The 23,925-nt window shown below is 41.0% G+C and overlaps 1 long non-coding RNA gene across 1 annotated transcript; it reads left to right on the forward strand.

Annotated features, from left to right (window-relative positions):
• The first annotated feature begins 8,654 nt into the window (after positions 1-8,654).
• LOC111261643 (uncharacterized) lies at positions 8,655-13,051 on the forward strand. The gene is made up of 3 exons (XR_002681119.2): positions 8,655-10,732; positions 12,489-12,552; positions 12,699-13,051. It is a non-coding gene; the product is annotated as an uncharacterized LOC111261643 (long non-coding RNA).
• The last annotated feature ends 10,874 nt before the right edge of the window (positions 13,052-23,925 follow it).

Here is a 23,925-nt window from a genome sequence, read left to right on the forward strand (position 1 = left end):
GCTTCAGACCAAATCGTTCGCTACCTCGGATCAATCATTTTGCATATCCGATCACGTCTATTGTGTTCTATAGTAACTAAAAGAAATAGTTGATTATAGAGTGATCACTTTTTGGCTGAGGTCGCTTGTTAAGTGACTGTATATAGACAAGTAACGGTAACGTCAACGGAGAACGGCTCGGTCTAGGAACGTCTTGATAAGCTGATAGTCTTGAGTTATATATGTATATACACATAAATCTCCCGCACAATTGTAATCAATCGATAGAATAATCAGTAATAGTATAAAATTAACGCTGAGGTTACATTGCACCATTATTAGTATTTAACAAAGTGAAGCAGTTACCCAGCAGTGTAATTGAAGAGTGAGAAGGGACAGGAGGCCATAGAAAATGTCCTATTTTGATTAGCTTTTTTATATATAACGCAGCAAGTAACGCAAGTAATTTGAAATCAAGTTGCTGGCTGCAACGAGGAAATCAAAATTGTTATGGAGAATTCATGGTAATAACTAAGCTTCTAATGCCAAATTTCATAACCTCGATATTTTGAGCCTGGAAGTTGCAACGTCGTTAGCTTGGTATACGCATCCAGAGTCGGCTACAAAGTCAACCGTGCGACGGCCGTTTATATGCCAAGCCTGAGCTTGGCAAAAATCCTTCTCCCCAAGGCACAGCGATGATCCACATACGACGCCCACAAACGCTAAACACAGAAAAGCATGTAAGAAATTATTTACGTAAAGAATAGTCGGGAATTGTCTTAGTCGTATAATTGAATGGTCTCAAAGAACTAAATACGCCTCATATGTGAATCCATGCGGTCACATCCGTGAGTGCTTCACCCATTGTGTACACGACTTCAAAAAAATGGAATTCAATAAGATCCAGTTTCGAAATATATCTCATAATGTTAAGATTACTTCAGGAATCGCTGATCTCGTTTCATTGGTATGTGCCAACAGTTCCTCGATGGAGCACCGTCGTTGGAAGCCCCAATGCGCAATGGCTAAAATAATGATGTTTACAATTATGCATGTTTTACTGTGATAAAGGCTCATAAAAGTACGTCTACGTGAAAAGTGTCAGTATCAGGTACACGGCAACTGTGCTGATGTGCTGCCATTTATGGCTGGTAAACAATAGGGCAGGCCTCCTCTCATAATGAAATCGAAGCGACCGTTCGAGAAAGTCTGCGAACCGAACACAAAGTCCCGCCTAACTGCTTGTTGTCTCCTTTCGCTGCGCAAAGGCTCAGCGACTCAAAACCACAAAGCGAACGGTCGTAACGATAACGGCAACCGTAAGTCTTCCCCAGATTGAGAATGGCGTAACGCCGGGTGAGAGCAAGTGACAATAGTCATTGTTAAAAGGTTGATCGTTGGTGTAAATTCTCGAAGCCGAGATGGCTTCCGAAGGGGAGAACGACTAGATCTCACGGACGGCTGAAACATTAAGTGGCCGAACCGCACTGAGATTCTGGTAAGACGAAGCAAAAAGCAGTCAGAGCTCCGGCAGTACGTCAATGCTCACTCCGCGTTTGTACCGAACGACAACAATGGGGCGGCGATGAACTATGGTCTGGGTCTGTGGGCTCCTGCAGGTCATAATCTGCTAGAAGAGCTTTGATTGACGTTCATCCCTGATGTGTCAAGCTTGACTACTATTTGGAATACACTAAGTTCGCTGCTAGTATACAATCAGAGATTCACTGACATTTGGCATGCTAGCCTAAAGTAGTTCACCTAAGTTCAAACAACGCAACTATAAGGTTAGAGTAATATATTACACATCATACAGTGTACGATGCATGTATGCAATATTGCATATTGGCACTTCCTTAGAACGTACCTTTGTTACAGATACAGAACTACTAAAATACCGTACAGAGGATAGACTCATTTTCAAAAATGAGATATACGTTCATACGTTATTTTGTTGACACTTGATCAAAATAAAGTGGTTATTTTTGAACGTATTTAACAGTTATGTTCATTTAGGTAATCATTCAATCACTAGCTTATAAAGTTAAACTTGAGTGCATTAACTACAAGCATCTATGTTACAATTAGATATTACAGGTGCTAGCACCCAGCAACGTGTTTATAGCACACAGTTCCATGATGGACACACGGATGACAATCGAACAATTATGTCTGGATATGCTCTTTCTTTCTTTTCGCTTTTTTTTTTTTATTGCGGAAGGTGCGTCATGCACTCTGGCGGATAAGGGACCGATAGAGTCGACCGTCACTTGGCCCCTGTCCTAATTTTTTAACACCCACCTATGCACAAGTGTTAAGTTGTGCAGGGATACGTAATAGACGTTTCAGCCGGCATAGTATCAACAGAGCGTAAACTGTAGAGAATCCATTGTTGCCAGGCGCCGTTCTCCAGGGCATCGTCGTTGCGTTTCTGTTCTCTTTTATGCGCAGAATTCATTCTCTTGCTTAGCGTTTACCGCTATGTGTTGTACGAATCCTGCCGCAGGCCCGCTCGGCGGGTGGGCTTTACAAGAGTCTAGTGACAACGTGTCTACTTAACTTAGGGGTCGAAACTTCGCTGATAATTATGCTATTTCGTATGAAAGGCTCGGTAAAATGATAAATAGTAATACTCAACAATAAAAGCAAGCGTAAGATTTGAACCACCTATTTTACCTGTTGCGACGGCTTACGGCAAACATCTAACAGATGCAGAAATGCGCAAACATGAGCCCCTTATCGAAACGGAGATCAGTGGTTGGGTTGATTTCAAGCTCTACTATACCTTTCGCAGATCTAAAAATGCGGGGGAAATCCTACGCCAACGTATTTTATGCCTTTTCTCCTATATATCTATTACCCATATATCGATTCATGTGTGACCATACCTAGAATTAAGTTAGCTGGCCCATCCGACGACCATATGCTGTGGATAGAGTAACTACAGGGAAAATCAACGACTGCTTGGATGTGAACGAGGCTGAATTGAAGTTCAGCTAAGCTGGCATCTAATGGCTAACAATTGAAGGCGCCCAGTTTATGCGGCGGCGCTGTTTGCCGACACCTCGATAGTATATTACAGATAGGTCCTTCAGTAATAAACAGTATCAACAGTAATTGTAAATACTATTAGTTAGCCCACCCTAGCCATGGCTAGCTGACTTGCCAAAAGAAGGCGGGCGGTGATCTTCACCGTTGCTTTTGCCGTTCCTACGGTCGCCTCTATCCCTGCTGCTGCAACTATCCCTAAAAATTGTCCTGTTGTTGCCAGTGCCTTGCAGCCGCCGCCATTGAAGTGACGGCGATAGAATGCAGAGACGGTTTGAATGGATAGGAAGCGGAACGGAGTTGGCTGTTAGAGCTGACCTGTATTTGCTGCTTATCGGTGCAATGCGAGGAACTGCCTGTCCGTGTTGTCTGCTCGTGTCATTGTTAGCCTCGTGCTGTTGGTCTGTAAGTGTCGCCGCTGCTGCCTTCGGGGTAGCAGCCTTTCTTGGCTCAAGTGAAAAAGAGGGCAGAAATTTGAAGATGCAATGGGGATACAACAATAATAGTGCTGCTACTTAAGGGAATTTCAGAGAGGAACAGAGCTGCTGTCTTTGTTGATATAACGCGTCGTTTACTTCGAGGTCATTCTAACGGTGATCCAATAGCTCCAGTGACTTGTGGGTTTACGGGGTTAACTGCAGCGTCATTCAACCTGAATAAGGCCCGACATTCCGAATCCTGCGAGTGTCCCCCGTTCTCCGCCAATATATTTCTACCGTGCCGCCTTTTTTATAGCTCGGTGTCCGACAACGCAACTGACGTTGCAGTGTCAACGGATGGGTAATGGCGCTACCCGAGCTAGATAGCAGTATCGGTGGGCAGGCTTGAGCTCAGCAAAGCTAAACGACAGGTAGTCAACAATCTGGGAGCCTTGAGGGACAAAGTAGATAAGGAAAACGACCGGCACTGCAGCAGATAGAAGAGAAAATGAAAGAGAAAGCGAGACTTTTCGTTTTACCATATGACAACGAATAAACTCACGGGCAAGGTGCTCTAGGATCAAAGGTGCCACGAACGCAGTGCTGCTGGTGAGCCTAATTGTAGTGATAAGATTTTGAAAGAGCTTTTGAATAAAAGATGGAACTAGTAAATAATTCCTACGTTGTACTGCGCGAAATGGTTACGCACCGGAATATATGGGCGCTGAAGCTGAGCAAAATACAAATTGTTTCCCTTTCTCCTTTCATTACAGAAATTGAAACATATACCCGTCTGCTTTTGTTGGCACCTGGAGGGATTACTGGATGAAAATATGACATTTCGTAATCACTAGCGAGTCTCCAGACGGTTATAGTAGCAATGACGTTGTTAAAGTAATGTGGAACCGCTGCTCTGAAGGGGTACGAGCAAACCCACAAGAGACTTCTACAATAAATTTGTTGAGAACTGCCGACTGCATCTGGATTTATGTTAACCTACCTACCGAGGTAATAAGGTTCTATGAAATAAACATAGTTTAACACTATGGTTAAATAGTGTATGGTGGTCTCTGTCCTAAGGACTCCTCTACTCTGCGCTCAAACAATGGCCTATAACAGCAGTGAAATATTCGTATAGAAGCCAGTTAAAAACGCCAATATCTTCGTCCTGTGGAGCTACACAAGATGTAGCAGTATAGTATAAATGGGGCTAGTTGGCACACTAACGCTTTATTGCAAATAAGCCAGCGATTTAGCTCAGGGTAAAATATCTGCTACTAAGTAAGGACTACTGCTTTCACGTTTACCGAAAAAAACACGTCGCACCTTATATATTAAGGCATTCAATTTCGTGTAGTGTTCTGAAGTAGCAGTAATCTGAAGCCAACAATTAGTAGTGAAAATATTGAGCTGTCCGGTAGAATTACCAGGCAAGGCCTTAACGTCGTTCTGGGGCATCGTACGTTAAAAATGGTGAAGTGTATAATGGTAACACAATGTTCCTAGTATTACGGTCGAGTTTCGCTTTGCTAGCGTTTGCCTAATAAATAGTATATGTAACTATAAGGGTTCTATTATTGAATCACGATCATTTTTAGTTAATATCTATATTTGTGTGAATAATACTCTTTGGCATGTTTCGTGCTTGGTAAAACTTTACTTTCTTTAAAAAAGCAAAAAGCCTTTGGCGGCCGTCTAACTCCATAGCAGTACCTAATGTAAACGGCCGAACTTTCGCTAGTGCGAAACGTCTGTGCAATCTATGACGTTATTAAATGTGACATTACCAAACTGCAGTAAGTAAACGATGTGAGAACAAATACAGTATATCAATATCGTTATGAATATGATGTGCAGGTATGATAAATAGATGGTAACTTAGGGAAGTTTGTCATTGCAGTTAAGAAAGCGCAAATTTGGACTAATCTACGATCATACTTGTTGTTAAAATTGAATCATTTAAATATACGCAAGGCAAGATATGAAGCAAACAGAGTATTTTAATAGAAACCACCGTCCTCATTTCTAGCGTAGTTACAAATATGGTTAAGTTCCCTCATCTCAGACGGAAAAACTTGTGGTCGTAAAAGCATGCGAATAACCATTTTTTTCTAATACGTACAAATGGGGCGCTGGTACGTTTTTCAAATACGGCCATGCCGTATATGAACAGCTGCCGGTAGCATGTCAATACGTATGGAGAGCACTATCTATGTGTCGCAAATACTCGGTGCAGAAAATCCCCGTCGCAATTGCGGTAATAACTTGTAAACCGTTGACGGTAGCTTTAATAGGTACTGCATCACAAATTCTGATAGTGAACACCACGATGCACCTATCAAAAGAAACCATCTTGCGACAATGTGTTGATAGCAGTGACGGGCTAGATCATTGGAATTGCGTAAGGCATATTCGACAGGATACCCTAGTCTGCGATCATGCGTCGATGATTTCAAACCAGATCTTCGCCGGTTCTAACCTAACATGGTCGCATACAAACTGACAGTGCTGTAGTTTTTTCTTCGGTACTTTCTGTGGCACTACGGCGTAAAAAAAACAAATAAAATTCCTTCAGACTCCATACAGTTTATACGTATGTGGTACGATACGAAGATCGACTGTATCATACGATTTTTAAACGTCTAGCGACACTAGCAATCATAAATGGTAATTTTGAAATAGTTCTAAGAACTAACAAGTACTTTATTGGGGGGTCTTGTTGTGAACAGCAAAGCATCTAGGAATGACTGGTGAACCCGGCGAACTCCGTAAACCAGTTCGAACCTGTTAAAACGTAACGTGCACACATTTCAATGAACTCTGGGTTGCAGGAAAACTTGCCGTTCACCCCCCTGAACGACACGAGGGTGATGGTTGTTCACGTTTTACGCCTTTTGAGGATTTAACTGACGCTCCGCATCTTCTTAAACAATGTAATCGGAGTCCAATTCATACAAATCATCACCATTTTTAGCGACTATTTTGCTTCTGCTCACAGAGCTGCCTGTCTGCCAACAACAGGTCTGCATCAATCATCGGTGAGAAAGCGAAACTTACTACCAGTAATTACCTTTATAAATGTTTGGAGGAACTTAGCCACGGTACAAGACTGCGCTACCATAGTCAAAATAGAAACTGGGTTACCGAAAATTCATGATGAGCATCCCAGTTTAAATGGAGCCCTCTACAATACACTTTAGCGGCTGTGCTATTGGGGGCATTTGCCGCACGAAGTAACTGGCTTATTTTAGCTTACGATGGTTCGTCTGGTTATGGAACTTTGGGCGGTATCGCGCAAATGCTTTTTTTTCGAGCCTGTAGCCTACCAGTAAACCATATTAGCATTCCTTAATAGAAAGCGCAAAAATGAACGTTCCCGTTTAATTCTCTTACATTATGCACACAAGCACAACCCGTCTGAGGCCACCTCCCCCTCTTTAAGCTTGGGTCTTCTTCAAAGCAGTACTAATTTCATTGTGGTGATAACCGCTACTGTATGTCTCCGCTATAGAGAACTTGTCCAAGAGGTGGGATCAATCAGTTCTTGGGGAACCGGCCAAGCCGACTGAGTAATGAGCAGTTTTATTCAGAACGAAATACTCAGACGCAAGGATAGGGATAACATCACTCTAAACCAAACAAGTCCATCAAACCACCTCAGCGTCACGCTGGGCATATGCCCCAATATGCAAGTTTCTAGTGCCCAAAAAACCACTCATATTCCAAAGCTAAAAAGAAAAACCGGGAACTTGTTATTATTGTGTTATGATTACTATCGGAATAGTTAACACCGGAATAAAAAAAAACGAAACTTCAGCCTGGTGGGTGAAACGAATGGGAACAGCAGCCATCTACCTAGCTTCGAGGTTCGTAAAGTTTCTGATACCTGCTGAAGAATCAGGGAATTCTACTTTATCAGCTGTGACACGAGTGAACCACTTAAACGAGCACCAGCGACGTGAACCCGAGGGTGAGTTCGGTAACACCAATTCTCATTTGCATGTTTTCACCACTAACTTCCGCGTATTCCCTGAGAACATTATCTATTAATGTGCGAAGCTGATAATTAGCAGATAAAACCGATGGCTCGTTACCGGAGGGCAGCTGGTACGCGCCACCTTCAGAAACTCCCGGCAGGCCACATTGGGCTCCCTTATCACCTTATCATAACCCGGTCCTTGACCTCTATAGTAATAGGGTACAGCGGCACGTCGAAACGGCAGCTGAATAGCCGACTGCATTCCGTCCCCCATCTTGCGTTAGTTAATTAGCGATCACCTTCGCCGGACTAGTTTTCGACTGTATTCTGTAACCGCCGTTTTCTCTAGGTAAAACGTAGCTCCAACTTAGTTATTTTCGAGATGATTTCCTCAACATCTTCTCTATGGATGTTTGATTTAGAGGCTCAGGTAGAAGATTACAGTTTCATAGTGTTCCTTCATTATAGCCTTAAGTCCCGCGAGATATCCGGTAGCGACCGTCTCCTTCTAATGAATTTGGTCGTTCTTCGGTGTTGTTAGAACTTACCAAGCTGGCTGGGATAAGCTGCCCCGCGGCATCCCCGTGGTAGTGGTGCAGTTGTGTTTGCCTACTAAAGTTAAGAACCTGTGAGGTCATCGTAGTTTGGCACTTCGTTTCGTATTGAAAGCCGACCGTTTAAAACAATGTCTAGCGGTAGTGTCAGAGGTAAAGGCTTGAAACACTTTTGCCTTTGTTTCGACCACGCAGTATGATTATAATAAGCATCAGCGGTTGCTAGTTTCGTTACTTTTAGCTGAACAACTGTTCACAATATCACTGAAACAGTGCAAGCAATTAAAGAGGAATCGGATCAAATTAAACTGACTTTTGACAAGTTTTACCTTTTTGATGATTTGAACGCACTTTTTATACGTGTTCTTTAAATTCACCGTATCCGTAAACGTATCCGATTCACGATGAAAAAGAGCTTTCCAATAAAGAAAGCTATGTCTGAATACAAGTTCAGTCTCAAGATGGACCCTGTCATCACGATTTATTTAATAATGCGTGCTCGTTTCCAAAGGCCTCGTTGTTGATTGCGCGCAGATACGATATAAATATCAAACGCTAGTTTTGTATTTTTTTTACTGATTTTATTCTTGGAACGTTAAAGTTATGATGTTAAAAACTTTACGAACAAAAAATGTGTTATCATTAAGATTTCATTTTTGCGCGTAAGGGTAAGTTCATAAAACGCCAGCGTACAAATGAAGCATGCTGTTAATGAAGGCTTTAGACTTATTTCAATAATTGTCGCAACGTCAAATTACATTCAATTTATTGCATAATTTTCCCTACGTCTTTGCGCGTGTATAGTCTCGTTGTGCCTTTATCTCGCTCGGTTATACAGCATTACGGGCCCATAATTTGCAAGAAGTTTACATGTCCACGAGAAAATACAGAGCAAGAGATAACTGGAAATGTTTTCGTGTTTGTTATCTACCTTCCTCATTCACCCATTCTGCAGTATCTGAATGGATTCTTATCAACTCGAAATTTTATATCCTTCACCATTCTGTTCAGATAATTTCTCATCTAAAGCGCGTTTCTTATGGGAAACTTATCAAACATTTATAGGACCGCATGTATATGGCTTATGTAAGCAGTTTGAAGGCAGGACTGAGGCCTAATTATTTTAGGTTGAGGCGGAATTTTCGGCTGCTAGCTGGTTGTCGAGATGGCCCAAACGTACGACAATACCTGCTAGGCATTTCCACGACCTTGTGGTACCAGACCACCATAATTTCTATTCTATCAAACAGTTTAGGAGCTATCTTGGCTGTGTAAATGGCGGTTTTTTCTGAATTAAGTCGGACTGCTCGAGTGATGGTATACACCAGATTATGCTAACAGGAATGCGTTTAGCTGACTCTCGATTTCCGAAATGCCTCACATAGAAGATAAGCCATTATTTTGTGTATCATTTAAGGAACTTCGCAAGAAACGACGTTTGAAGATTTATGAAGGTAAGCTAGGTCTTGTCCTGAAGAGCCGGAACCCTGTCTCGGTGGTTCCATAATCAGTTCCGGTAGACGGATGTAGAAAATAATGGGTTATTCACTGGCTATAATTGGAAGTCAAGATATTTGGGTTGATTTTTGTCACCAGCCAGCGACGAGGAGCCTTCGCAGTACTTTCTCTACATGGTTTCACGGGTAGTATTACGTGATCTAACACGTTCAATGGAGGAGAGGGACGCCAATAATAGCTGCAAGATGGAAATACTGATAACAACTGGAACAATTATCATGCGCTAGCGCAAACTCGGCCAGGACGTAGCAAAAAGCGGGTGATGTACAGATGACCAAGGGACGACCAGATCGGTTGACGTTAGGGGATGTTTCACAGCTGTTTAGTAGGAAATACTTGAGTCTGTCTCTTACATAAAACTATATGATACCTCTTTCGGTTCAACTATAATTAAGATAACGACCCCAACAGTGGTTTTATGTATAGTTTAGTCACCAATATTCGTCAGTTCATTACCTCAGTACGAAGGGGCTCGCATTCTAGAGTGAGACGCACTCGGTGTTGCATCGTCTGCGTTCGACGCTGCTGTGTCCGTGCGTGAAATTAACGACACATCTGGCATCGATCTGGTGAAACTTATTGCTGCACAGTGCTTCATCTGGTAGCCAATAAACTCTGTTTGCAGCCGCCTGGAAACTAGGGCTTATACTATCGAAACATACTGAACCTTAGGCTCAAAAGTAAAAAAAGAGCTGGTATTTGGTGGCAGTGCTCAATAACAAAAAGGTGATTTTAGTGGAACTGGCAGATATCGAATCTGTGCTTGTTCGGCGTCATGGCACCGATGGTGCCTTGGTTACGAGATCGTGCGTAATCGAACAGCCACAAGACAGAAACGACGAAGAGATTTTTTGATAAATTAAGTTAAAAATGGATAACCAGACTCAGCACACCCCTTGTCCAGGCTGCACTTAAATAACAAGCTGGATCAACAAACAGAAGTCCCTACATATACAGTAAAGCTTACCGTGTTAAAATTGAGATTGTTTTTTCGTGATAAAAGTCTTCCTGTGTGTTTAGTTTTCTTTCTAGCTACGCATTAAAGTTCCGTATCTATCTTCTAAGTACGAGTTATCCAATTTTTCTCGAATAAAAATCTAATTAGTGTGAAGCTGCGTGCAACTACGTACATTGCGACATCGTAAAAACTACCAGCGGAGTTCCAAGTGATAAAACTATCAATGTCAGAGACGAGTGAGTCAAGTGTTGCTCAAAACGCTAAATTTAATGAGGTAAATACACTGGGGATTTCAAAACGATCAGTACATGCACACACATATAACGTTATCATCCCATCTGCAATAAGGGTAGCCAACGCGTTTGAATGCCGGGCAGGTAGTACCGCTTACTAACCTCCCGTTAAGCCGTTACGTCATGAGGAATTAGTGACGTCTCCATACTTTTGAGAGGGGTGTATCCATATAAAGCCTGCATCGATTTTTTAGAAAGCAAAAAACTGGCCTCTACCTATATGTGTTACAGTCAATAAACTAGTACGAATATACTATCATAGCAAGTATCAAATATGAACACTTACTTTGAATATTTCAAGAGATCATTGATTTTCCCTTAAATTTCACATACTTATATCATCGTTAAGCTAACGTATCGATATGTTCTGTGTTTCGAATAATTAAAGCAGCCGTCAAACTTGCGTTAGCGGAAAGACTAGATAGATACCTGTCGCTATAAAGCCTGTGTGCCAAATCCAGTATAAATTTCCTTACATGGATCCCATATATATAATACTTGAACATACATAGATGAGTAATAATGTATGTTTAGATATATGAGTCCGAACGACAAGTCCGAGGCACCGCCCACTCAACTTCCTTGTGAATGCCATGACCTAACACCGAAATGTAATTTTTTCATAGCCCGAAGCGCCTCTCGAAAATATACATATTCCATACTGTTTTTTGTAGGCCGTGAAAGCGGTAAGCGGCGCTTGGCCGACGTCTGTTTATGGCTCTTAAAAGTGCTGAAAGCGATAACTGAAGTTGGTTGGTGAAGTCGCGGCTCCGCCGAACGCTTAAAGGTTACGTAAATCGAAGCCACGCACTGTGTTTTGGGACGCTGTCCATTCAACTAGCTATTCTATCTAATTATAATTATGCGCTTAAAACAGCGAAGCCTATAATAGGCCGTCAAAGGGTGAAACGACTCACTATCACAGTCCCATACTGTCTGCATGAGATGATTAACTAACATTTAAATGAAGGCGGGCGTGCACGAGATCTCTGCTATGAAATCATACTGTTGAGGTAGAATTAAATAAACGAACATTTTTTTTTTTACATTTTATAACATAACTAAACGATAACGTAACAGTTGTTATAATATAAAAAAATTCACGTTTTTTTGCCTTGTCCAATGATACCGAAGTACCTCTTATAGTTCTGACTGAAAATGTCTAACTATAGTCTATATATGAGCGCCAGGACTAATGAGCGAAGATGTCAGTTCAGGCATCTGTTTTCCGTAACACGTAGAGTCCTTATGCTGCCTTGTACCGGTTGGATAAGTGCATAACTAATATATCTATTTACGTGCACGTGTATACAGTGGCCAGACCAAAGACTCGACCTATGTAGTTTTGTTGTTGTGAACGTTACATGAGAGTCACAGGATTTCATTGCCAAAATTATTCATCAACATAAGAACATTCTTATCAATGGTCGAAAAGTAGCTCTGGGCTACTTAGGGCTACTAGAAAAATCTGGGCTAGAACACAGAACGCTAATCACTTTCAACTGCGGCACCTATATCATAGATTTATATACCTAGTATTCACTGTTTTCAGCCTTATCGACGATTGTGCTAGATTATAAACAGCAATTGATTATTATTTATGTTACTATAGTTTAAGCTTTTCTATTGTTTCGCTATAGGCTATTTTTACAGCTTGCTAAAAGGCCGCCTTCCAAATTATTGTTCTGTTTGCATATATTTCCCAAGTTATATCTAATTCAGTTCATTTTCTTTTAGGCCGAACAGTACGTTCGATGAAGTTTTCTGTTACTCGCATGCACAGAATCACTGAAAACAAAAGGTAAGTTTCCGAAGCAGAAATAAATCGGATTTTCGCGTCCCTCCAATCCTAAAAGTTCTTAAAATCTGCAGGCATATGTGAGGTAAATCAGTAAAATAGTAAGTTTTCTGCAAGTTGCCCCACTGATCAATGTTCTGCTTCTTCAGGGATTCACACAAAAATGCGTGTCGGCTACCCAAGCGATTGGACCCCATTGCGATTAGGTCTAAAGGACAGCCTTCGACTTCAGGGTGACCTCTCTTGATTTTTCTAGGCGAAAAGAAAACAGTGATTTGCTGGCAAGTTTCATGGTTGGTCGGAATGTAGATGCGATAGCGTACAATTCTTTGAAGTTTTCAATGTTGACCTATAAGATAACTTGAATAGCACTATGCACCCAATTTTTATACGATGTTTCGTTAATTCAGGCTCCATTACTTGAACATGCGGCAGGTAGACGTACTTTTAATAAGTGTGCCAACGCGTATTCACACAAAATAATAATGAAAAGCTGGTAAAAACGGGAAGTGTGCAATTTTTTTAAAAGTAGTACTTTTGATTAAAAGTGAAACACAGCAGGACGATAAAAAGCGTATGACGTCATTTTTGGTAAAGCGTTGTTTTCGTGATAGATACGCAACTTTGCTAGAATATATATAAGCACCACGGCAAATGAAGCAGAGGATTAACCGACGATACTGTTCCACAAATAGGCCACCCATTATTTTTGCAGCTACGTGCCTATGTGCCTCATGAGTATGCGAGCTTGGATGCATGCCAAGTGTATCACGTGTACTAAACAGTACTACTACCAGGAAAATCAATATGAAATGGTTTCTGTGATAGCAGTCGAGAGACGTGCAATCGTATGACACGTACTGTTCTTGTTGTAAGTCTATCGAGCTATAAAACAGGATGAATTATGCGTCCTGATCGAACAGATTGTGGCACTTTTGTTCATAGAATCTATTGAGTTTAAATATAGTAACTTCGATACGAGTCCTGCGTCATAGTAAAACAATAGTAGGCAACGGCCGCTCCAGAACAATGGCTTTTGCTGGGTCACAGTCTTTGAAGCAGTACGATCGCGATGCCGTGCTAGTATTTTCTCTCACTGTTATCATTATGTCTACCATGAGTAGGGAATCTCAGAAAACTTGCGTGGAACTTAAGAAAACTGGCGATGAAAATATGCCTGGCGCATGTCTGTTCAAAACGATAAAACGGTGTAGCTAGCTCATGGTTTAGTCAAATTACTATTTATTATTATAATGCCGGTTATTGATACAATCGTGCACACAAATCATTTCTATATTTCCATAATAATTGTCTAAATACAGGCCAACGACTGTCTCGACCAGCCCTTGACATCCTTGATTGAAAATTTCGTTGTATATTTGCTTGTTAGTGAGTACCTTACTGCACGATTGAGCTAGACCAGCCTAATTCGGCTTACCACAATGAAAGTGGACTGTCCACAATGTATAAAAGCTTTATTGGCCTTTACTTTTTAGCCTGTCGGAGCTAGGCAATTCGTTGTTTCACCACCTGCAATGTTTGTATCGCTGGCTTAGATAAACAGAATTTTTGTTTGCTGTTCGTGCTCACGCTCCTCGCCTCAAATTGTGGTAGCCCTTGTGCAAGCTCCGATTTATCGGAGGGAACGTTCTGGTCGGGTAGTTTCCCATAACTAATCTCTTCACCAAGAGACATCAACACGGCCGAAAGGATTCGTACGATTGGTGCTTCTAACGAATTACTATGACGCGTTGCTAGGTAGCGATGCCTCACCTAACCCTATCGCACTCTACTTGTATTTTTCCACGCTGCATTTTTCAGAGACGCTACCGCTTCTTGTGACACGCACGACAGTCTGCACGGGATAAAATCGTTATATGAAGACATTTACATAGCGCAGTACCTGTATGGTAGTTACTTTTAATCGACCGATTTTTGTCCGTATCACACTGCAGTCTATGCTACCGGCTGGATTTATTTAACATCCTATCTAACAGCCTCTGTACTAGTAACGACAACCGGGACCAACTAGCTATACAGTGCTTTACAATAGATCGTTGGGGCGTACTCACAACCAAATGACCTTTTAACGCTTTTACGCAGCACCGTTTATTTTGCTGTAATGAGGATCCTTCTCCTATAATCGTTTAACGTATACCATCGCTTAGGCTCTCATAACCGAATATCTAGATACAGATAGAGCAACGGGCGACAAAGGGCGTCAAAAGTATCCCTATCCAAATTTTAAACATACAACAACGTACAATTTGTAACAATAGCCAACAAATGCAAAGAGTTTCGGTTACTTGGGGTACACTTCAATCCCGGCAAACATTCGTCATTGGTCTTTGTAACGTATTTGCCAGCCAGTTAGAGGGATACGTTGTGATTTAGGTTCGAATCCAAGCATAGACACATTTTATCTCGTGTTGGGAGACACCCACCTAATGGAAGGTCTAACAGCGGTGCCGCACGTAAAACTCGAAACGTAAAATGACAGTTACATTGTATCAAGTCAAACGTATCAACACGGCTGATATATTATGGCTTTGTCGTTCTCGATAAAAGGCTATAGGATGAGATTAAGCGTACGAAAATTGAACGCAAGTAGTTTCGAACAATTCGGCCGAAATCGAGTCTTGATTAAAGCCAATCGCCATTTAGAAAACGAGCCATACAAGTCTCCTAAAATAAGCTTATCTACGATGCACCATATTCACGTTAGCTGCAATTGACAATAGAAACTTTAACAGCGAAATGTGTTTCGCAATTGTGCTTCTGCACCCAGCCGACTCAGCGACAGGAAAAGCAACCGAACCTAAAGGTAAAAAATTACGTGGTTTAAAGAGCGGCACTAGAAACTTTTGATCCAAAAATGAACGTTGTCGAACCACGAAGAAGTTCCAGGTCATGGTGTCATCTCACGGAACTTATACAATCAAGGTAATGTATCTACCTCAACCATAGCAATATTAGCTTTGTGAATGCTTCGTTTCCCTAAGGGTTAGATTTCACCCGGCAGGGGACGTGTGCCAGACAGGCACGGCCGATGTTACCCTTTGAATTCAATGATGGATTGAATAAATATTATATTGGTCAAAGGTATGCGGGATTTGGGTTTAAATGACAGTCACTACGTAGCGATCGCAGCACGGGTAGTGCCTTTAACTTTTAGTGCGTAAGCTTCGAATCATTAACTTACAGTAACACTAATATAATTTAATAGATGCTTTTAACTTAAGTTGATGCAAGCATTGAGTTTTATCGATCAGCCGTTCAATGTTGCCACGAAATTACATACACGTTTTATCCGCAATACTGTCACTGATTCATAACTGCGACGATATAATACAATCGGTTCGGAGAACTGGTGAAGGTACAATATAGCTGATTCTTGTTTATTATGACTTTTATTAAGATTCTGTGACTTCCGGTCAACGACTTCCGTCACACTCCCCGTCATCTGAAGATTATCATCTTCATCATAATCACTATAATCATGCGAAAGGAATACGGTCTAACATATATGAAGCTATAGCCCTAAAACCAACTGCTTCTTCGAGTTATTCTTTACAATCATTCAATAAAAGGGAAACTACTCATAGAATAATATGAAAAATGTTCTTAGGGAAACTATGAATCGTGACAGCGGTTTTAAACTAAAAATAGAACAACTGCTCCTATATGAAAACAAACTCAATAAAAACACTGTTTATAGACTATTACACAGTATTAACAAACCTTTTTACGACGAGATAAGCACTTCTCAAGTGTTCTCCGCTAATTTATTAATGTATAACCGATCGTAACAAACTGCGCACCTCGACCACCGCACCATCGTTGAAAGTCAGCGAGAGCTTATTATTTAGGTATATAATAATCATATTAAAGGCTCCTTGACCTCAACTGTGTACTCCAATAATGATAGATGTTAAGGGTCGAAGAAGCTGGAGCGTCACAAACGGGTACCTTCTGACGACTGAAAGTTGTGATTATCCTGAAAATATTGAGGAGAAGGTCTGTCGACAGTTGATCTAGTGATATGGTTGTATGGTATGGGGTCCTGACGAGCTTAGTCAAGTAGTAGTAGTAGTAGTTCCTGCAGTGGTCAATTCGACCAAGCACGTTTTTGCTCTTATCGACGACCTTGCGTCGTCGATGAGGGCAACAGAAATCGTTTAACTGAGAAGTAAGGCACATGACGGTGCCCGTCCCTGCCACACCTATTGCCAGGAAAAGATAGACGTAGGTTGCAAGGCCGCAATGGCCCATGATAGTGTCTATGCTCAGTAAAAATGACTCCGCCAACGAAGCTTCACGAGAGTCACATGAGGAAGAATAATCGCTTGACACATTGTTGATGTTCCTAGGGCACGGCTGAACATGCGATGTACATACACTAAGGTTTTCTACGCGTACATCATTAAAAACGTATTGTAATAAAAACAAAACATTGCCTTCACTCGAATGAATACACATAATACTGCTACAATGTAGCATATTTTTACAATGTGAAATAGAACATTACTGTTGAACAAAGTTAGCACACCGCTGTTTTATGCAGTGACTAGCTCAGGTGCTTATGGTATGTCACTTGTATATTGGGTCACCCGTAATATTACTACTGTTCTTTAGCGAGTCAGCAAATACTCATCACCGGCAGACGAAGCTTAGTAGATATCTATGTAAGGTCTTCGGTTGTCACGACTATAAACTATCGTCATTCAAGAACCTATCGAATTTTTCTTCTTAAAATGATTACGCAAGTGACGAACTGGTATTTCACTGGAGATGTTCTTGCCCAGAATTTTTACTAGCTTACCTTTGAGAAACAGAGATTTGATCATTAAGCGTTGATTTTTTAGCACTGGATCATAACTTTGCCTTTAGAGCTATTACCTCCTAAGACTAGATCAACTTATAATTGAAAATTACCAAAAATCAAGTGCGTGTAATTTGAAGGTTCTTCAAAATATTTGACCCATTAAATATTGTAATTGTATTTGCTCACGAAATTATCTATTTTATGCTGGCAGAGCTGTCTAAAGATAGAATGAATCGAGATGAACTCTATTTCAAACCACCCCACTACCCCAAGCCAAATCGGTATGAGCAACCTTCACTATTCCATTTTTACAAAGTGTAGTATTATTTGACTACCGTTCCTTTTGTTTCCGTCCAGGTTTGTGTTGGCGGGCAACCTTAAACCTTATCGACACTTGATTTCCACGCTGTTAGCCCCCCCCAATGAACGTGTACGCAAATTATCCGAATCTGTACATTTAGCACACGTTACAAGATCTGTAAACTGTTTTTAGGACAATTTAAGGCGCTGAGTCTCACAAAGGACGTATACGTTCAACAACATCGACGCAATACTTACCTGTGCTACTTAATAATTCACCATCTATGGACTGATACAACAAAATAATAAATGTCCAGTGATTATATTTGTAGCCAGTCGTACAGCCGAATAGTTTCAATTAAAACCATAAAGGAAGCCACAAAAATTGGAGTACCCGATAATACTATAGGCGTAAACATTTATTGATTCATTTAAATAACATCATTTGTAATTACATAGGTAGCGATAAACATATTGTTACTGATTTAGGACTTGCTGAAATAAAACTGCATAGAACCAGACTAAGAAAGGTATTACATAGCAAATGAAAAACACGTTAGTAAGTAGGAGAATAAAGGACAATAATTTTTATAATAAGGACAAATGTTTCAGGAAAGGTGTTAATTGTCTTCTGGGTGTTAATCTTACTACTAGAATCCCTACTAAATACAAAATGCATGATTTCATCTTTTACAATAAAAAAACATTAAGTAAAATTTCTATTTGAGTTGCTAGAGTTGAAAAATGCCCTATCTACCACAAAGGGCAAGCTAACATCTGCATTAATACGGATCCAGAGTTGTTTCAGTTACCTGAGGAATTGAGGACGAAATAGGAATATGGAATTAGAAATTCCATAATGGTTATACCTAGCAAAAAAAGGTATATTGTTAATTAATATTTCGAATACAGGATTAAGCTGTTTTGTTAATTATTCTTTAGTTATTTTGATCTATTGCCTGCCAGCAATTAGTTCAAAAGGTTGTCATAAATACACGAGTATTACGGTTGCTAGGTTAGGGAGGCCTAATATTACTGTAAGTACGTAGCTACGTTGAGCACAAAACAATGTCGAACTAGCGCTACATCGTTTTCCCACAACTTGAGCCGTAGCATTATATGCTACTCATACTAGTTTTCGTTGAACAGTCGCACGTCAGTAGCACTTCCGAGAAAAGGCACGTCGGACCGAGGAATCGTTTGTGCGCACGTAGCACTTCGCTTGTTCCTGCCAGGATAACAAACTGCGAGGGGCCTCGACGTACACAGGTAAAAGCTGAAAGCTATGCCCCTCTCTGCTGTTCTCATAAAGCCCGTCGCAACTAAAACGCTCGTATGCCCACAGAATTTGAGCGTGAACGGCACGCCACCAAACCCAATCGTCAAAGTTTTCCATCTTTTGCGTTTGCCAACGCGTTTCTCATTATCGGCATAATTAGTCTCTCATCGCAAAACCCTGAAAGACTGGATTGTCTGGTGATGTTCAAAGCAACCTTCTCATTAAGCGGCTGTGGTATGTACTTTAAGTTTTCCCATTTAATCGATTACTTTCTCGCCCTGAGACTCGATTTCAGGGTTGCAGGATGGCCCGTCAAAAGAAGACAAAAGGCCAGTCAGAAGCAACTGTCAGATTTTTCTCTTGCGCAGCTTTTGCGTCGGCAACAGAAACGTTTTGTAGTGAGAGTTTCCACTTATTAACAACGTAATGTGAACCGTTTCGGGTACGATACATTAGATTGGTGTTTTATTGTCGAAAACCAATAGTTCCTATCTGTGTTATTAAATATTACAATTTTATGTGGACACGCAGCGTTTAAATTTAAAATATACAATATAGATACGTTAGATCGACGCTTGTGTGCGGGAGTATGCTATATATGCAGCGGCAAATAGATTGCTCGAATAAGCTGGTTGTGGTCTATCTAATCGTCAACTTGTTGTGCAGAAAGATTTCGCTCCAGCATGCACGACGCTCTACGTAACTGTTGTTAGATAAGTAGAACGTAAACAAGAAGCTGAAATCCTTGTAACTTTAATTGATAGAAACATCATTTATCTCGATTATTTAACTAATTATCATCTGGTCGATTGAGAACTGTACAAGTATACTGATGACTCATCTCGCACTATACTCAGTGAGCTTTTTACTCACTAGCTGACTTCATTCAGCTCTAGTAAAGCGTTCCGCCTATATACGGCCGCAGCATGGCTGGTACCATAAACAAGTCCAACGTGTTAAAGTTTATTTCGAAAATTTCTCTGGCAAAAAATCGGGGAAGGACGGCTATCATGTGAAGCGTCTGATCGTAAAAATCCTACATTACAACGGAGGCACATTTATGAAAGAAGAGGTGCCACCATATGCGTTCAATGTTTGAGAGACTATTTTTTATAGTGCAGAAATCCAAAAGATTCCAGAGCCGGAAGCGATAAGGCACATCAGAGGCTCAAGAGTATGTTGAAGATCGAGGATAAGGCAAAAAGCCTGTTTTCTTATCATCGAATCGTCGGCTCGGTTCGTCCTTAGTTGTAAGATTTAACTGGATCAATTCTTCTGCCTCAGATCTGTGGTAAAATACAACCATAGCTCCGTAATTCTTTATGAGCCATCAAGACGACCACTTTACTCCTCACGGCCCGACCGCTTCAAATATATCTGACGGAATGAAAACCCTTACCCATATTATCATAAGATACTTAGACAGTCGTGAAAATATTGCTTCATTTTCCTTGCAACTAATAAGGTTTGTTGAATAATACATGTTTACCTAGTAGACAGGCAACTACAAATGGACTTAATTTAGATAGTTTGCTGTCCCTATGTGGACGTGATCTGAGAGAGGCCAGAAGAATTATTACTATAGCAGTCATCTAGATAAACGTTTCACCATAAGTAATTGGTTGGTCTGAACAGCATTAGTATCACTTGCCACCGGAGCCGCTCCATTTAAGGATAAAAAAATCCGTAATTCCAAAGCGCTCCACTTAGCGCGGTTCTTGAAGAATACTCAATATGAATGTTTTTGTGCAGTCTACTAGAAATACAGAGTGAATTTGCTAGATGGATATGTAATACCTCTAAACATACATATGATCATCAAACTATTTAGAACAGAATTATAAAAACAAATCAAATGCCTCTTTTTCATTTTCTGTTAGAGCTCAACTATTTTGAACGTAGTGAAAACCTACATATCACAAAGAACTTTGCTTCTTGCGTCTGCCTTAGAAACGACAAGATCTCGACAAGATCACCTGCAAATCCGCCTACTTAGTCGAAGGTGGTACGGTACCGAAGGCGCTTCAGAAAGAAACTTTACTTCGAAGAAACGTAACGAATGCGGAAGCCTTACTGACGCATGAAATGTCGTCTCACTCATCCTCTATGTTTCGAGCTTTACGCCCGGTATCGCCGTTAGGCGTTTTATCAGACGGCTGGCTCCCAGTACAAAACGAATCATATATCTATGCCGCGGTTCGAGTCACGATCTAAATGCCCCTAAAACTAGCAGGCCTCACTTATCTACCAGATGATTAAGTCACTTGTCGTAGTACCGGAAAAATAGTTTCATTTATAGACAAACGTTACGGTTTTCAAAAGAATTTTTCCATATCTACTCACTATTATGAAAATTGGGCAAAATTTCTACTTTCTTGTAAATACCAAAAAGTGAATACGACTGTTGTAGACCTTAGGTCGGGCGAAATTTTCGTAGCGTTTTTTTATGTATTCCCTTCAAGATGATCTAGATTTTATTTTACCGAAATTATCAAACAACTCCTCAAAGTCGCTTATTTCTTTACAAGTCTTATACTTATATTATTAATATCTAGTGTAGCCAGGCCTTTGTTAGTTTTTTTGATCAGATTAACGATTAATAAGCTAATTTCCCCAATGAATAAAGCGGATTCGCTGTCGTCGACTCGTATCGCCGCGTCGGTATAACTTCGGCCGCGCACTTAAATACGACAAGCCGTAGTCAGACTGCATATTGAAACGTCTTCTTCCCGTAGAGGATTCCTTGGTTTTACCTTGCCACTCGAAAGCCCTGTGGAAACATTTTAGTTCCCATAATCTTTACCACCTGCCCCAGCGTTATTTTTCCTCTCCTGTGAAACTACCCTGTCGTTGTTCGGCCGCTCGACTTGCTCCACGAAGATGCACCATGGCTTCTGCTAGCGTTTCTTGTCGCATGTCTCTGCCAGTGCTCTTTCCACCTTGGTATTGATTTGTCTTTCACTTTCCAGCTCCACAGTCCAGTCCCCCCTCTCCTCTCTCGAGATTTTCCTTCACAGCGACCCTTCCTCCTTTCTTGGCTGGTGACACTGGTGACTAAATGGAGAATGTCGGGGCTCTAGGAAGCATGAAAGCCACAACTATAGTGGCAACGGTGTCAGCTCTTCTTGCAGAAGAAACGTCAACCCGCTTCACCAACAGGTCACCAACCCGGGTCAGCTGGCGCGTCTGCCGCTTTAGCTGTTACTGGTCAATAGCGAGCAGCTTTGGAATAAGCCTTACTGCTAGGAGCATATTCAAGCGTAATAGTGTGTCATCCCTGCTAGCAGTGATGTATGGGCATAGCAACATAAAAATTCACGTGATGCATAAACGTAAACACACATACGGCTGTAGCACATCCCTGCAACTCTACCGCCTGCTGCTTTACTTGCTCCCGGGCTTCGGCACAAAAATGAAGCTAGGACGTACATCTGCATTAAGGCTGCTATTTAGACCCGAGTGCTGGGGCACTAGCGCCTGCAGAATCAACATTAGCCAGTACGTGTAAATCCGTTCTTTGTTAACAGTAGAAGGGGATAAATCGGGGGAAAGACAAAAGTAAGGGATAACGGAGGCAGACTCGTGATTCATTTGCGCGTCGGCACTACAGCTATGTACGTCCTGCGGAAAAAATGCGTCATTGTTATGCATTTACCATGTACGCTGCCTGGAAGCTCATACGTCCTGGCCACTTCACACGCAATGTGGATAATACATACAGCTGGAATCCGTTTCATATGCAGTAGCAACGACAATGAGCCAAACAAATAAAGGGGTGCAGGCAGGCGTAACAAGACCGAATTGGGAGAAAAATAGGAAATTATGACAGACCCTCATTAATGTTGTATCATCACTAAAATGTTATGATGAGTAGCGTAAAAACAGCGTTTGTATTGTTATGAAAGGAGACGACGATAAGGGCAGCGGCCGGTATAGCTTCAAAAACTTTCGAATAAATATGCAGACTGCATCTTAACAGGACCCATCGTAGGATGAACGATAGCAAATCGAACAGTAAATAGAACGACACTGTACCTGTCACTTACCAACAATCGATCGTTGCCTTGATAATTTAACCAACGGGTAGCAATGTAAATAAATAAATAGACAACAAATAAATAGATATTTATTTGTCAGTCGTGTACTGCAAGGAAACATTAGACGTGGCGATTGAGTCATCAGCACTAAGATATACGCTAAGCACTAGGTATAGCTTTGTCATACAGCTTTTACTACGATCGCAGATAGATCATAATTAAGCTTCAATTATCTAGCGGCGCGGTTCGCACTTTTGTTCAGTTTGCACACGTGCCTAGCATAGCATTTTAAAAATCGCCGTAATCCTCCATACTTCAGTATCGATTTATTGTCCTATCTACCAGTGGAAGAAGTATCGTCAAAGATGTCCTGCATTTCACTAGATGCAATGTCCAACAGAACATTAGTTCCGCTAAATGTTCTCAGGCTGTCTTGCACTGCAGTCCGAGTGAGCTTTTATTTTTTGCGATAATTCATATAAACAATGTTGAACCGTAATGCGGTCCGATTTTGCGTGCGTTTCACCTCAGGGCGTTCATGAGCCGGATAACGGGCTCATTGAATACCAATCCTTTGCTAGTGGTGGAGATTGTATCCGGTTGAATTGTCGTTTCGGTAAACGGTCGCGTTCATTCATATCTAGATGGTAAAGCTGATTTGAGCTTTACCATCTAAGTATGAGTTTATTTATCACAGACTGCTACAGGCCCTCTAAATAGCCAAATGTCGTATGATGGCATGATAAAAAATTTGCGTCACCTTAAACCCAGTAATTGGCGACGCTATACCTATAGTTAGAATGAAATAACGCGATTGGATTTTGAATTAACTAGGAAGATTATTAATCCTTCCTTTTTTTTTTAAATAAAAAAGGTTAAATCTATAAAAATAAAAATTTATTTAGAAATATATATCTATATATGTTCTTCTGATA

Source organism: Varroa jacobsoni, unplaced genomic scaffold, assembly GCF_002532875.2.
Source record: "Varroa jacobsoni isolate VJ856 unplaced genomic scaffold, vjacob_1.0 scaffold_577, whole genome shotgun sequence".
NCBI lineage: Eukaryota > Metazoa > Arthropoda > Arachnida > Mesostigmata > Varroidae > Varroa > Varroa jacobsoni.